Consider the following 13,599-nt stretch of genomic DNA (forward strand, 5'->3'; position numbering starts at 1 on the left):
GAGGTCCTTGTGGGTTTGGTTTTGGGGCTTTCTTTTTGCAGACGAGGTTTCAGTACACTGCTGCCACTGTTAAAACGCTTTGAACTTTGACTGTTCTGCAGTTACGGAGGAATATAAAGCTTTGAGAACCAATATATTGAAACAGAAAGCAAAAATATTTCGGTCCTTCTCTGTAATTTTCTGCCCCTGAGTAGCTCTGGCAGGGCTGCACAGCAGGATAGGGACTTACATCCTGGGGAACAGCAGGAGCTCTTCTCTGTGTGGGCTGTGGAAGCCGAGGGTCCGTGAAGGAGCCCACCAGCACGGGGCTGCTCCATGTGCCCCACGCCGGGCACCGCTGCCCTGGCTGCTCCGGAGCGTGGGCTTATCCCGCAGTGATTTCCTTGCCGGTAGATGCTTCTGACAGGTTAGAATAGTGATGTATCCTTAGGTAACTCACAGAAAAGGAAAATTTTTAGCTTATTTTTCTTTAAATTAAGGAATTATTTTTATTTTGCTAGGGTTTGAATTCCTAATTTACTCATAATCCCTAATGGCTGGTCAGGAATTAAAGGCTTTGCTGCCTTATTCTCACATGAATCCAGCCATTCTTTTAAGCAGCACTGACATATTCTCTGTTTACTTTCACACTTAGAAAATAAAATAATTTTCATACTAATAAGTAAATCAGAACCCAGTTCAAGTAACTGGTTGACTAGAATTGCAGGCTTATCTCTGTGCTTAAATGCAACCTTTAGATCCCAAAACACATCCCAACTGCGTGGTCACGTACGCTCCCTGTGCAGACTGATGGTGGGGTTGCCTCGAAAGGGCACTTCCCCCCATAACCAGTTTGTTTCTAAGTATCAAAAGTAATATGTAAATGCTCTGTTTTAATTAATAATTAGATTATAATACAAGAAGTCAGTGAAAAGCTGGTGTGCTTTATATATATATATATTTTTTTTTTTCTATAATGTCAGTGCTTTTTAGTAACCAGTGTTCTACTCTCAAGGTCTTTAAAGAGAAATAATATGTGTAGGATTAGCTTTTTCTTCCTTGCTCCTCCACTGACACCAGCTTGCCCTTTGAATTCCCCTGAAGGTCTCCAACCAGAATTAGATCTTACTTTGTATGCAAATATATGGAGTATATTCTCAATATAAGCCTGGGTCAAACTTCACTGACATTGAAAGATTCCCACTGACTTTTCTGGGGTTTATAGCAGGGCCATGGTGATGGAGGTGATGAGATGATCATAATTAGCATGGGAATGGGCAGGGCTGTTGCCATAGTTCAGTTCTTAGGTGGATTAGATGAGCAAGAGATGTTTTCTGGGATTGGTTTGAGGTTTTGCACACCAGTTGCTCTTGTGCAGAGGAATACGCGGTTGCCTCAACAACCCGTGTGAGAGGGTTAGATGGAGACCTCCGTTCCTGCCAGCCAGGGGGAGTCTGCTCCAAGATTAAAGGTAAAGTAGGGACAGAATGAGTGTGTATGTGAAAGATGCTCCCAGAATTGAACTCCCTGGAACTGGTAGAATTATGAGGAAATCACATAAATTCTCCAGGAAATGTTCCAGACCTGGTGGTGCAGGTGGAATAACTGCCCCGTGGCCGTGGAGCACAGCAGCATGCTACTTGGTCTTACTTGGCGGCAGCCTCACAGAAATCTCTTGGGCAAATCAGAGTATCACCAAGGTGGATGTTCAGGGTTATGCAGTCATTGAGGATATTACACCCACCTGTGGAGGAGAGCAAGTCTTACTCTTCTGGGAAGGCCAGAGGATTTTTATTTGGAGGGGGGGTGATTTGGGGTGGGATTTTATTTATAAGCCTGGTGTGTCAGTAGATCAAGGAGGTTTGGTTGGTGAAGAGAGTGGATGTGAAGGGAATCTGTTAACTGGACTGTCTCAGAAAAAGAGCAATTTTGTTTCAGAGAATGTCTTCCAACTGGGTGAAAGTGACTGGATATAAATAAAACATTCATATGGCTGGACTAGGTGAGACAAAATTGAAGGTGAAAGGACAGAAAAAAATTTTGAAGCTTGCTCTGTAAAATGAGTCTTCGTGGAGCCCTGCTTTTCATTAGAAGCATAGCATGGCCTGAAATACCACCTTCTTTTTTTTTTTTCTTTTTTTCACTTGTTAAGGCTCTGAATTGACAGCTCTGGAGAACCTAGCCTCCACAGGGCAGGATAGGCATGGGCACCATGCATGGACGTTCTCCATCAGAACCCCCAGAGAAACCCCCTCAAGGAGAGCTGCCCTGCAGTGCTGGCAGAGGCTGGTCCCTCTTCTAAGGGTGGTTTAGGGCTTGACTTTTTTCTTTTGATTTTTTTTATCTTTTTTTTTTTCTTTTGTTTTGCAGTATTAGCTTACAATGCTACTGTGTGTGATTATAAAACTATAAAATGCTTACATTTAGTTTGACTTATAAATTTAATTTTGCAAGATCTGAAAACCTTAAAAGGTCTGTTTGCCATTGTAATGTAAGGCTGACTGATTTACTGTGCAATAAAAATAAAGAAAATTGCAACCCCCAAAACAGTTAACAGCATGTAGTGGGGAGAAAACCATTAGGGTATTTGTGCCTCTCATTTCCAGGCTATGAATAATTTTGGCAATATTTTTCAGCGCTGTCAAGGCAAAGCAGCAGTTCGTATCAGCTGCATTCGCAGACATTTCATTGCCATGACAACCTCGGGCAGATGCATGAGCTACTGTTGATTGTCAAGCCTGTAGTCGTTGTGACCTGCAGCTTGACAAAGGAGCCTACCTGCATAATACATACCGTGCTAGCTCATTTGCCCACACCGGTAAAAGTATAGCGAGTGTAAGGAGCCACCTGTGAACTAAGGGGAGTTTTAGAAGCTCCAGCTGACTCTGAGTTTCCATCTTGCTTTTCCTTAGAGGGTGATTCTTCGTGTGTTGAGATGCTTCGTGCCTTGCCTTTCTCATGCAGCTTCCAAAAGGCTCCGTGTAGCTCCCTGCAAAGGACAGAAAAGAAAAGCTTGGTCCTTCTGGGGTGTGTGTATCCTGAGAAGTTACTGCAGTGAGGTCAGAGTACCTTTATCTTGGCAGGTCTGCATTTGAATTGGCTGAAGAGAAGGTCAGTGGGAGTGCTGCTGAATAAATGCGTACTTCAGTGCTGGTAGAAAGTTCACTCCCAGCTGAGATCTGCTTCTAGATAAATAGAAAAGTCATTCTGTTACTTTTCCATATTTATTTGTGTCTTCCGCATAAAGAATGAAATGGTAGATCTTCTGTGAAGGCAAGTCAAGTCAGCTATAGGGGAGGAACTGGGCATGCTGGTGCTCTGGTTGCTGTTTTCCCTGACCATAGGTGGGTGAGACCTGCAGCACCTTGGATCCCTGTTCCAATCACACATAACCAACAGCTTGTGTGTTGTTCCTAAGGGCTGTACTATTACGCCAATGCTAAAATAGGAAAATTTTTTTATATACAGGCATTGCTGTGCTGATATGGCATCTGTGTAACCTTATCCCAAGCCAGTGTTGTAAGGACATAAACATTCTTGCTTCAGCAGATGAAAGTGATATTTAAGAAGAAATGAAAATGAGATTTACTTGCCAATTATTATTCTGCAGCTTAAATTTTTAGGATTTGAGAAATTAGGATGTGTTACCAGTATGCTTCAGTGGTTATTTCAGGTAATTTCTCATTTCAGTTATTTTGTGTTCCCTTGTGAATCCAGCCATATGTGAAAGCTGTAGCACATGAGCCATGCCGTCACTACAAAATGATGCTCTGGGCTTTAGACCCCAGTGTGATGCACTCTTTCAGCAGAACATCACGTAGCCTCAGGCCACTGATGCTTTGCACATCTGTATTTCTGTTTGTCAAAAGTCTTTGCACTTGGTGATACGCAAGTGCCAATTTGTGGTACAATTTTCTTCAGAGGTTTTCTCTGCACGTGTAAGGGTTTGAGCTGGAGTGATAAACGTTGGACACATCTTTGCTGGCAGCGTAGGGCAGGCTGCAGCCGTGGCTGTGCTTAGATGCTTCCTCTTCATTTCCTCTGAATGCTGGGATTTTTATTCCAGGAAAGATATCGCCAGTGTGGGAAGACAGATACACCGAAACATGGGTTCAGGTTTTCCTGTCATGACTAATAAATGCCAGCACCTCTTTTGGTCGCGTAGAGACCTCTTCTAAGAATGCTTAATTTTGTAGTGTGCTGATCAGAGAGGTTGACCTTAATGTGCTATTGGCATGAAATTAAGCATTTAAAGCTATTTTTTTTCTTTTTCTTGAACTATTTATTGGCACCTTGTATCCTGAATGACTGCAAAGTAAAATTCTAGAGAGCTAGGCATCTTCTCTGAGTGAAAGTTTCTGTAAAATTGTTTTATTATGCATGACTATGAGGGCCATAATATTTTAGTTCCTCGTCTACTTGCTCATCTATATGTTTACTTATGCATACACATTAGCTTGCGGTTTGTTTGTCTTTTTATAATCAATACCTTTCACTGAATATTCACTCTTGGTTATTCCTCCATCTAACGTAAATGGAATTGCCTTGAAATTGTATGGCCTGAGTTTAGTTGCTTTTCTAGAATAGCTTAATAATTTAGAAACAATTGTGAGACAGCTTTGCCTCATGTTCACTCAGCAACTATTTGGTAAGGAAGAATTGTAAGTATGGTGAGGCTGCGGGGTCTCCACCGTCAGGAGCAATGTCTGATCCCCACGATGTTTTGGGGAGGTTCAGGATCTCGTGGCGCTGCCTCCCTGCCAGCCGGCCAGCGTTCCTCAGAGCCGGGGCTTTTTAACACCTCCAAAAATATTCCCTGGAAAGCTGAGGCTAGAAGTTAGTGATTCTGGTAACTGCAGAGGTTATATTGCTTGAAAAGCGCCAGTTGATGATCATACCTTCTCAAACCCCAGCATGCAGGGTGCAGGCTGGAGCGTGCCCAGCTCTTGGCATGGTCCTGACCTTCCCCTGGCGGGAGCGTGGCTGGATAGCTGCTGGCCCGGCGCTGCCGTGCGGGACCCGCGGGAGACACCCCGGCTGCTGCCAGGGCTCGGCCCGCATGAGGATGCAGGGCAGCGCCGCCAGAGCATCCTCGCATGGTTCTGCTCAAAATCTCCAACTGACCGTGCTGGGGGGAATTCTCCTTCTACATTGAATTATTCAGTAGCTGAAGTGAGTAAAATTAAAGATTTCTAGACTAGTGACGTTTGGAATATAAGAAGGATAGCAAAATCTATTTCATTTGAACTCTAATCTCTGGTCATGTATAAAATGAATAAAATGCAATAAGTGTGGAGAAATATGATTTATAACAGCAGCTGAAGTCTGGCACTGAATACCCTGAAATGCCAAGATTGTATGTCAGTCAATTTAGCAGTGCAGCAGTGAAGGTGAAGAATGAAATGAAGGCTTTCTCTTTTTTTTTTTTTTTTTTTAAAGTGACAGATGAAGAATTATTCCTAGCTCAAAAAAGCTAAGTGCTCAGCCAGTGAGAGAGGGAAAAGCCATTATTTTAATAATAGAAGTTGGGGATGTACATTACTTCTGTTGCACTTTCTGTTTGTCTCTTTTAGTGATGTGTAACTTATTTTATAGCTATTATAACAAACACGAATGTCAAGCAAGAGATATTAGCCAGTTCTGAGGATTGATAATGGGATTTCTTGAGCTATTTGCTTCTGTCTCTGCTTGAAGTACAGCTATACTCAGCTGTGACTGCAATTTCTTATCACCTGAAGACCCTTCGGTGACCCAAGTGAAATGATTCGGTGGGATGTTGCTGTTGTGGACAGACATGGGCACTGGATGACAGCACATAGCTGAGATCCCTCTGGGAAAACCTCATCCATTTCACATTCCAATGTCCGTCAGCTTGCGGACACGTAATAATTAGCACAGAAGAAGAATGCAAGGAGAGGTACGTGCAGCTGTTTCGCGGCTCTCCATCGCCATTACCTGTGTTAACAGTAAGGACTCGGAGGGCTCATCCTTGCTGTAACCTGGACGTGGTTCACAGCCCAGCCAGCACCTGCAGCTGCCTACCCACCGCCCTCGTGTCCACAGTAGGACACACGTTTCTCGTCACCGTGCCCAGGACAGCAGCGTTGCAGAGCACTGCTGTGTGGCCAGAAGCAGATGAGTCCCAAAGGAGACAGAACTTCGTCCGATTGCAGTGGTGGAGATAACACGGACCTCACTTCAAATATTATTGTCCTTGCAAGAAGGCTACTTTGCTGGCACATCCTTCTCTGACAGATTTCTACTTCAAAGAGACAACAGAATTCAGAAATCCTCATAAAGTCAGTTCCAGGGAGTCACCAATTCGCAACTTTAATCCTTTGTTGACTTAAGCCAGGGCCACTGCAGCTCGTTTCTTGGCTGAGCAACTCCCAAATGGTCTGAAGTAGTTCACAGGCATCTTTATTGTCTCTAACTTATAGGGCAGGTAAAGACAGCTCTTTTTGCCAGCGCATGTGGAATCTCTGCTGGATATAGTCAGTATAAATCATTCCACCTGTGGGATTGTCTTCGATACTGCTTCAATTTTATTTTTTTTTATGCCCTTTGAAAGCAGCAACATGCTTTTCCATCATTGCTCTGACCAATTATCTAACTAATTTAATTTCCTTCTAGATAAGCTGCTAGAGTTTCTCTCACAGGCTGGAAAGGCAAAATTCCTCCTCCTCCTGCCTCTGCATCATAACCCTCAGAGCAAGTGCTTTTAACATTTGATATTTTGAATTATCATACAAGTTATGGATATAGTTCATAAATATTTATTTTTTTCTGAGGTATGCAGATTTCTTGCATAAGAAGTTCCTATTGTAAGGGAACAAGCTGTATAAAATATTTAGCTCGACTAGCTGAGATATATTTCAAATACATACATTGACTTCATCTTTACGCTACATGTTTGCCTGTGAAATGCAAGCTGAAGAACTAGATGTGTCAGGTGCTCTTAGGACATGAAAATTTAAGTTGACTTTGGCAGTGTGACATTAGAAGCAACAGTTTTATGGTGCAGGCAGAGGGAATAGGAAATTAGTCCTTTTAGACCTGTTTACTGCCATACTGTCTGCCTTTGCATTTGGCCTCTGCAGGTGGTAATCTTTCAGAACGTGACCCCAGTTTTCCCTTTTGTATGCTAAGCCTCCTGCTGCTAGGAACATATTGAAACATAATGCATCACACCCATTACCTGCATAACTCCGGTGTATAATGTTGTTGTTGCCAAGCTAGTAACCACCAGGAGCAGCAAACGTGACGGTGTTTGTAAGCACATCTGAAGGTTTATCAGCATTATCACACTCTTGCTCTTTCTCCCAGCTTGATACCTGTTCATCGATGTCTGTCATATTTTACTGTATCATAAGGAGGGAAACAAGATCCCATCTGGCTTGTCTGCGACGAGGGGAATTTCATGGCCTTGGGCATGTTCTTCTCCCAGACCTCTCTACTTCGTGATGTGACTTAGAGCAGCTTTTCAGAACATCACAGGCTGTCCTCAGGTGGCCAGAAATATCAGATCCAACATCAAAGCTCGCTTTATCATCAGTGGTTTCTTTGGGCAGGGGCAGCTCCATTTCTGAAGCAGCTGTGGTTACTCTGCAGGTGGCCGTCGTGGCTCACAGCCTGTGTGGCATCCTGCGAGTGACAGTGATGCTTCTTGTGTGCCCCTCAGAAGCGGCCATCATTGCCACCATGAGAGGGGGTGAGAGCATCCCTCTGCAGCAACATGTGCTGGAGCAGGGGCAGAGGTGGGCAGAGGGCCCTGAGGGCACAGGCGTGCAGAGTGCAGATTGTGAACGTGGGTGTTTCACAACTGGCTGGCTAAGGTAAGCGTGAGGGGGTTACCCTCTGGTTAGAAATGCTGTTCGCAGGAACCTGGTGTGGGTCCTGGGCTTGCAGCTACAATGGTGACATCTCCAGGAGCATCCAGCATCTTGATTTGACACCGACTTTGCCCTCAGCGAGTCAGTCTTTTAGATTCTTCTGTCCGAGGAATTCTCACTCACTCGGTATGCAGCCGACCGTGCCACCAGCCGGCCGCTGTTGTGGGGCATCACGTCTACGGTGATGCTTCAGGAAAGCACCTGTGGAAGTCCCCATGTGACCCATTTCAGCAGTGTGCACTTCGGGGGGGGGGGGGGGGGGGCGTCCTGCTCTGTCGCAATAGTTTCTAAGGGCTGTCCGGGTAAAGTAGAAAGATTAGAAAGATCTTTGCCTCTCTGCAGGTGTGTTTTGAAGCTGATGCATGTCAGGGAGAAGACCACATCGGTGAAGTAGGCTGTGTTGCATCGTTGAGGTTAAAGGAGATGCGTGTTTTGCCATAGGGTGAAAGGGTGTATGAGGTCACACGTTGTGCAAAGACTGATGAGGGTGAGCGCACACTCACGTCTGTGTTCACGTACCCGTTGTACCCCAGGGAAAGCTGGCCTGTGATGCCTTCAAGCTTCTGCCATTGCCCAGCCCAGACTCCACGCCATGTGTTGCATTTACTGCTCCCACAGCAGCAGGCAAACACTGAATTTTAATCCCTCCCTGAACCAGGACAGAACTGGGCAATAGTGAATGGTTATTTATAGTCCTTGAAGCCACCATTTACAGGAGTAATTCTTAGACTGAGTCCCCTGTGTGTTTGCTTGTCCAGGACAGCTGAATATTGTCATTAAATGTAACACTTCCCGCTAACGGGCACTTTGCTTTTGGTCACCTTTGGAGATGCAGTTGTGGAAACCCGGCTGATGCGTCGCTGTTGCAGTGTATGTAATATGCAAGGCTTGGCTAGTTTCTGGAAGAGATTAATGCTGTTTTGTTTTCTGCTTCAACAGTGGCAATTCTTCACATCTGAATCTTTTATCAGCTCCCCCCTTGTTCTCTTAGTAGCAATAATAATTGTCTCTGGTTAAGTGCATAAAAGAAACTCAACTGGGCACACAATGTTTTTGCGATGATCTATTAGTTATTACTTCTGTAGTTTATTTGGAAGTCTACATTTCTATTTTGTGAGGGTAAATGCAGAGATCACATCTGGAAAAAAAGCACAGAACAGTCTGTAATATTTAGTCATTTTATTATTAGCAAAGAAAAAAAAAAAAAAAAAAGCCTTCAAAGGCATATGAACCTGCTGGGAGAAAGACTTGTCTTCAACTGCCCTGGCAAAAAAATAATTCAAAGGCAACACATTTCTCCCTGCCTGTGTGAGAAGTTTTTTTGCTGGGCTTACCGAATTCTCTGCTGTTCCCCTTCATGGGGCTGTGCCAGCGGTCAGGTGCCTGGCTGGGGGTTCAGACTCCGCATCCCCCCTCGTCACTGCAGAGCTGCCACCGTAAGACAAGTATTTTTGCTCCTGTTGCTGGATTTCAGCGCTGCGCTGATACAAGACCTTGCTTAGTGAGGGCCCACAGATAGATGATGACCTTTCAAAAGAGTGAGATGCAACTGTTATTACTGGGTGTAAAAGGAAAGTAATTTGGGGGGCTACTATCCAAACTTTAATCTTCTTTACTTTCATATCTCCAAGGGAATGGCGATGTTACTCTGTGGGTACTTGCTGTTTCTGTGGAACTATTTTTATTTTTCCATTACACTGAAAAATATCCACAAAGTTAACCTGTGTTTTTTTTCTGATCTACCAGATGTAATATTGTGAGAATTTCCAAAGGACACTAACTTAACAGACCAACTATTTCCACTGATGAAAGGCATCCAACCTCAGGTCTGCTGCAACCAGCCAGTAAAATGATTCCTGTGAGGCACACAAAGCTCCTTGTTGAGCTGTAGAAAAATCACGGGTTTCAGCTTGGGGGGGAAAAAATAAAATAAAATAAATGTCATGGGGCTGCACATGTGCCCCAGACCCTCCGTGTCCCCCATGCCACATGCACCTCATGTTCCAGGGGTGCGTAGCCCGTTCGCTGAGCCTGGCCTCTGCACCAGCAGCAGCTCAGACAGGGATGTTCATGAGCCGTGTGTGTTTGATAAGCCACCCTAGTGCTGTCAGCTTGCAAAACAACCAACCATTAGAGGGAAATTTTCTGAAACTAAAATCCCATCATTTCCTTCGGTGTCACCTTTCATATAATTACTAAGCACAGAATTTATAATTAAATGGTATGACTGATTCTGTGACATTCCCATAGACATTTCACAAAGGCTATTTGCGTGCCTTGCTATTTTGTACAGTAATAACTGCAATCAGTATAACTACTATGATTTGTTTATCAAACGTCCCTTGGGTAGCATCCGTTGTCATTTGTAAAACTTTGTGAACATCATGATTTACATACTGTTGCCTGTCTCATGTTGCTGTTGAGTTGTGGTTCTGAAGCAGTGCTGATGCTCACCTCTGCAGAAGAACATGGTTGTCTTCCGCATGCTGTGAAAAGTGCACATGGAACCGTACAGCAGCACAGACAGGCAAAAACCTGTAAAAATCTTATGAAGAAAGTAGGCATTATATCTTCATAACAGGGATCAAAGGGTATACTTATTGAGCAGTGGAATTAACAGATTGAAAAGCAGGGAGAAAAGCATATTAAATAATCATCCACAAATGAAGAGAGTCTGGAGGAACAGACACGTAGCTGTGGGCTGTAGCAGGAGACCAGGTTAACGTAGCACAGGGAGCCCTGATTTGACATTGTGACATGTGGCTGCCTGACATTGCAACCTTTGGTGTTTGTCATAGGTATAGATCATGTGTGTTGGCACCCGCGTGCATTATCTGCCTGTAAAATCCTCAAATGCTATAGAAGTATGATGAACTACTGCTACAGTGTGGATTATATTAATACCATTAGGAGCAGTAGGTTAGAACAGCAGATAAGTGGTGCAGTCACTGCCTCTCATCTATTAACTGACCTCCTGCAACTGGAAATCTGTCTTTTGGATCATTTGCCAGATGTTTGTCCCTTTTGTCCAAAATGCTGGAGCCTGGTGTTCACAGGGAAGGGGGCCTGTGGTGTTTGGTAGTTTTCTTCCAAAATAATGTTGGCTTAAAAGAAAGGGAAACCAATTTCCCTAAGCGCTGCTAAAACCTTCTAATCTAGGAAAAGAGTTTTTGGGGTTTTTTTTCAAACTGCTCTATTCTCCAAAGGGCACTGCTAAATGACAGCTTGAGCAGATTATGATGCTTAAAAGGATGGGGATGGAGGCAGGGGTCCTGGAAGTCGTCAGTAGATAAGCTTCAGGGCGGCGTGGTATTATCTGCAGCTGAACTGGTACCATCCAAGTGAAGAAAGCGAGTGTATGTCTGTATCCACAGGAACCTGGGATGTGCATGGGTTGCTGGAAAGCCTCAGTGGGGCATGAAAAGAGGATTACTGAGCCAGGTCGGTAAAGAGAGCTGACAGGACTGCTTCACACATAATATTTTATATTTCTCAGACAACACAAGTGTACAATCCTTGTGGAAAGACATGGTTGCCTGGGTAAAGTTGCTGTTGCCTGAAACTTACATAAATCAAGCTGTCTAAGGAAATGAGAATGGCGTTTGCTTTTACAGCTGGGTTGGGTGTTTTCCAGTTGAGGGTACGGTGCTGCCAAAGGAGGGGTCACACCGGAGGACATTCACCCCCGGGCAGCCCATGCAGAGCTGCGGCCGCAGCCTGTCCTCCCTGCCACGCAGAGCCTGAGCTGGTGGGGCAGGGAGGGTCCCAAAAGGCGGCCAGCAGCAGCTGGCTCCCGGGGCGCTCTCAAATTACTGCAGGTTTAGGGGTGCTTTGTGACTGGAGATTTTCATACAGGGACATCAGCCCCGGGTCATGGCCGTGGGCCACCATGATAACAGCTCCACGAGAAATGTGCTGTAGCCCCTTGCAGCAGCGCGGGTACCAAGGGGCCAGCGCCTTTGCTGGAGGTGCAAGGGCCGTGGGCCTCCCTAAGCAAAGCCGTTGTAACATCAAGCAGCACAGCTTTCACGGGAAAATAGATATTTTCTGGTGTTTTGTTTGCCTTTAAAATGATGTAGCTTGGGTGGGCAGGGGCATTAGACACTAGAAATATCTGAGAGCGCATTTGCATTCAAGTCTTTCTGCTTTCCATATTTTTTCAAACGTATAATGCAGTGGAAGCTAATTTTAATTTTTATTAAAAAATGTTTCTCATTCTTACATTTGCACAACATACTGTAGAGAATGAAATCTTCAGATGACCTGGAAGAGCCTTCTGGGAGATTTATAAACTGTCTACTTCATATGTAAGAACATTTGTTTTAATTCCCATATAAAAGTGAGATAAATTGGTTTGTAATAACACAAGTCCAAAAATATCTCATTACCACTTTATTTCCACATTACAAAATAACACAATTCTCTGCATAATTAGAAAGCTGAATTAGATAAAAGGAGCAGTTGCTCCTGATTAGACTGTGAGTACAAAACATTAGCCTACAAAAAAGTATTTCTGACTCCTAAAGAGACTTTTTAAGATTTGCAGCTCTAAGTTCAGTTATTATGGCTCAGCAGTTGGAAATCTCTCCACTGGGTTAGCAAAGACTGAACGGCCTGATCCTGCAGTGCTTTACGCCTGGGAGTAAGCCTAGCTCATGCAAAATGGTCCATTGATATGATTTGTTCTATAAAAATTGCTGCTTATTAGACGTGTGTATTCAAGACCAGTCTAATTTTCTCTCAAGGTTGTGAAGGTAATTTTCACCATTTGCATGAATAAAGCAAGAATCTGGAAAATGTAGAAATCTAAAATTCAAATGGAAATCATTTATGTAAAATAAATGATAAAATCTAGGTGCCTTTGCATGTGAATGATATCCTTGGGGTTGAGTTTTCTCCAAAGCACTGCTTCAAAGTCTGATGCATTTGTAACGGCAGTGTGTTCAGTTTAAGTTAAAATTTGTCAAAATTCAGAAGCTGCTTGAGAGAGAGAAGGTGAGAGATGTGAGGGAGGGTGACCCTCCAGAATTGCTGTGTCCTTATGCCGTGGCAAATGTGGCTTCACACCCTCCACGGGAGGGGGCTCACAGAGACTGAAGTAAATTGTTTTTAGAAAGCTTTGATTTCCACTGGCAATGCTTAGCTCAATCCCAGTTCTCATTCATGTCAAGTTTGAGCATCTCTCACTAAATCTGCATCTTAATTTCTTCAGTTGATCTCAGGTTTGGAAACTACCAGGTTCATCAGCCAGCTGTAAAAGGCATGCATGAATTACTAGACTCACATTGTCGGTTAAACTTCATCCTTTGTATTTTAAGTCATCCATTTGCATTCATCTAAAATACTTTCAGAGAGTTTATCAGAAGAAGTGGAATAAGAAATGAAATAGTTTCATGTAAACTGCATTTTTATGTTTGACTGGTAAAACCACAAAGCAGAGATAAAATACATAAAACTAAGGCTCTGCATAATGAGCATATCTATCAGTTTCCCTTATCTTTATAAAGCTCCCATTTGTCATGAGAAGCATTGTGTGTCACTCATTTTGCCTTGTTCTACAAAAGCTCTTTTCTCCTTTTCCTTTTATCTCCTATCGGCATAGGCAAGGTAGGAAACCTCGCTGGCATGACACTGAAAAGACCCTGTTGACTAGATAATCATTTAACCTTCAACCCCTTAACAGCAGAAGGACATAAAAATCAATACCAAAATATTACTGGCACTCAGC

General features: G+C 43.7%; 1 protein-coding gene and 1 long non-coding RNA gene across 4 annotated transcripts in view; one reads left to right on the forward strand and one right to left on the reverse strand.

Annotated features, from left to right (window-relative positions):
• The window catches only part of GRM7 (glutamate metabotropic receptor 7), a 304,155-nt gene that overhangs the window by 254,465 nt on the left and 36,091 nt on the right, over nt 1-13,599 (forward strand). The window lies entirely within an intron of this gene.
• LOC119147885 lies at nt 5,496-10,404 on the reverse strand. The gene is made up of 3 exons (XR_005104212.1): nt 10,326-10,404; nt 9,206-9,398; nt 5,496-9,009 (listed from the first exon to the last, which is right to left on the reverse strand). It is a non-coding gene; the product is annotated as an uncharacterized LOC119147885 (long non-coding RNA).

This window comes from Falco rusticolus, chromosome 4 (assembly GCF_015220075.1).
Source record: "Falco rusticolus isolate bFalRus1 chromosome 4, bFalRus1.pri, whole genome shotgun sequence".
NCBI classification, from domain to species: domain Eukaryota; kingdom Metazoa; phylum Chordata; class Aves; order Falconiformes; family Falconidae; genus Falco; species Falco rusticolus.